Raw genomic sequence first — 3,447 nt, forward strand, 5'->3', positions numbered from 1 at the left:
CCTGTCTTCAAAACACCTCCATGTTCACAGGAAAGTTTGGAGACGGAGAATCTTTTTGGTGATGTGAAGGGTACTGGTTCTCTTGTGCCAACAAAAGTAAAGAACAGAGCAGTCCATGGAGGATGTGAGCTTGCATCAGTTCTTCAGTTAAATCCCTGTAGAGTTGCTAAAACAAAGGCTCTGCCAAGCAACCAAGATACGTCCTTTGAAAATATCCAGTGGAGTGTAGACCCAGGAGCAGACCTTTCTCAGTATAAGATGGATGTTACTGTAATAGATACAAAGGATAGCAGTCACTCACGATTAGGAGGAGAAACAGTGGACATGGACTGTACGTTGGTCAGTGAAACCGTGCTTTTAAAAATGAAGAAACAAGAGCAAAAAGAAAGAAGTCCAAATGGAGACATAAAAATGAATGATAGCCTAGAAGATATGTTTGATCGGACAACACATGAAGAATATGAGTCCTGTTTGGCAGAAGCTTTTCCCAGGAACCAGATGAGGAAGAACTGCCTGACATCACAAAGAAAACAAACATACACGGTGACAAACAAGATGGAGTCAAACAGAAAGCATTTGTGGGGCCATATTTTAAAGATAAGGAGAGAGAAACTAGCATACAGAATTTTCCTCATATTGAGGTAGTTCGGAAAAAAGAAGAGAGAAGGAAATTGCTTGGGCACACATGTAAAGAATGTGAAATTTATTATGCAGATTTGCCAGCAGAAGAAAGAGAAAAGAAGTTGGCTTCCTGCTCAAGACACCGATTTCGCTACATTCCACCCAACACACCAGAGAATTTCTGGGAAGTTGGTTTTCCTTCTACTCAGACGTGTCTGGAAAGAGGTTATATCAAGGAAGATCTCGATCTTAGTCCTCGTCCCAAAAGACCGCAGCCTTACAACTCGGTCTTTTCTCCAAAAGGCAAAGAGCAGAGGACCTAGACACTGGCGTGAAAGCAGGGGAGCAGGCCTTTTTGTGTTTCACTTAGTTATTTATAGTTAAAGTTGGAATAAACATTGATCTTTGATATTTTTTGATCTTCTATAAAATGATTTATAAATGAGTTTTCTATTAAAAATGTTTTAAATGGCATATACCAACCATACAAATAAAAAAAAAACCCTAAAATCTCTAAAATACTTAAAATACCCTAAAAGAAACCTAAAACCTTAAAAAAAGAACCCCCCCAAACCCTAGTATCTTTAAACAAACACTAAAAGATCCCTAAAAAGCTAAAAAACAAAACAAAAAAACCTCAAAAACAAAAACAAAAAAACCCTCTAAATTACTTTTTTTTTTGGATTTGGAGACAGGGTTTCTCTGTTGTAGCCCTGGCTGTCCTGGAACTCACTCTGTAGCCCAGGCTGGTCTCAAACTCAGAAATCCAGCTGCCTCTGCCTCCCAAGTGCTGGGAGTTAAAGGTGTGTGCCACAAACCCTAAATAATTAAACAAACCCTAAAAGACCCGTAAAAAGCTAAAAAAACAAAAACAAAAAACCAAAAACCAAAAACCTTTAAAATACTTATTAAACATTAAAAAAAAACCCTAAAATTGTAAAAAAGAAAAAAATAATAAAATAAAACACGAGGGGGGGTGGGTATGGGAGACTTTTGGGATAGCATTGGAAATGTAAATGAGGAAAATACCTAATAAAATAAATAAATAAATAAAACACGAGAACTCTAAAAAGACTCTAAAAAATTCTAAAACCCTAAAAAAAAAATCCTGACACTCTACAACAACACTAGAACAGTAAAAAGACCATAAAAACAATAAAAAAAAAAAAAAGGTGTCTGCTCACCCCTAACACCTGTTTTCCAATAGTCCTTGGAGGACCTGTGAAAAGCAATGAACTCTACCGATCTGTTCACTTTCCTACCATTGCAAACTCTGAGTGTTGTCTGTGTCTCTGTATGTGACGTGCGCACAGTGGGTCCACATCGGTATTGATCTGGGTGGTGCTCAGGTTACCAATCAGTAATCAATGCGACTCCAGTACCTTGCTGTTCATGAAAGTCAAGATTGTGTGATATGGGATTCCAGTCATATATACTTATACATATATATATACATATAAATATATACATATACATATGCATACACATATTAATACATATACAAACACATATACATATATACCTATACAAATATATATATATATACCTGTGTATATACATTTATATACATATAACTATACATATAAAAATATATATACATATATTGTTTATATTGTTACATATAAATATATAAGTATGTTTATAACATATACCTATACATACATATACTCACATATATTGTATATATGTATATATACACACAAGTATACCTATACATATATATATATATATATATATATACTTGTATATGTATATACATATACATATATACATATATTTATATATATACATATATATAACATATGCATACATGCATATAATATGTACATAGACATATATATGCATATATATGTGTATACCTAAACATACATACAGATATACATGTATGTGTATACTTTTACATTACACCATATATAATGTATACATCACATCATATATAATGTATACATTACATCATACATACACACAGGACACTGACATGGCAGGTACCAAGCTCATATATAATGTATGTATATACGTATATATTTATACATATTTTATATATTTTAATTTTATTAATTGTAAACATACATATTTATAGTATATGAAATATATGTATATTTCATATATAAATATTTATATAATATTTATAAATATAAAATGTATATAAATGAAACATATAATACATATATAAATATTTTAATATCATATATAATTATATGTTATGTATATAAACATAAATATATACTTAAGCTATTTATATTATTTACATTATATCTATAATATATTATATTTACATATATGCAATATGTATATTAATATTGATAAATATATGATATATATATATAAATTTCAATATATAAGTGAACATATGTGAATATATGTGTAAATTTAAGGGTTTGTATAAAAACTGATAAATTTAAAAAGACAAATATTTACAAATAAAACATGTTATATTCAATAGACATAATTAAGATATAGGAAGTGACTCCACCATGATGGGATGTGGCCATACTGTGACCAGACGTGAGAATACGGGAACAGGAAGTAGCTTCACGGTGACAGGAAGTGACTATACCCTGATCAGAAGTGACCATGTTGTCACATGAAGCGGCCACACCGTGACCAGAAGGGACCGGAAGTGGCCGTGACATCAGGATTTTCTTCCTGTTTTTGTTGTTTCTCAGTGTGGGTATGGCTTTGTGTTAGGCAAACTTGCCTGAGTGGTACAAAGCATTGAGCCCGAGGCACCAGGTGTTGGGAACCGCTGTGCTCTGCAATGGGCCTTGCTTGGACTTATTTTGTATAAAATTATTTTATTATATATTAGATATATTATATATCATT

At 32.2% G+C, this 3,447-nt stretch overlaps 1 pseudogene; it reads left to right on the forward strand.

The window, feature by feature from the left end:
• LOC110310923 overlaps window positions 1-1,025 on the forward strand; it is a 3,066-nt pseudogene extending 2,041 nt beyond the window's left edge.
• Window positions 1,026-3,447: the final 2,422 nt, after the last annotated feature.

This window comes from Mus caroli, chromosome 1, assembly GCF_900094665.2.
Source record: "Mus caroli chromosome 1, CAROLI_EIJ_v1.1, whole genome shotgun sequence".
NCBI classification, from domain to species: Eukaryota; Metazoa; Chordata; class Mammalia; order Rodentia; family Muridae; genus Mus; species Mus caroli.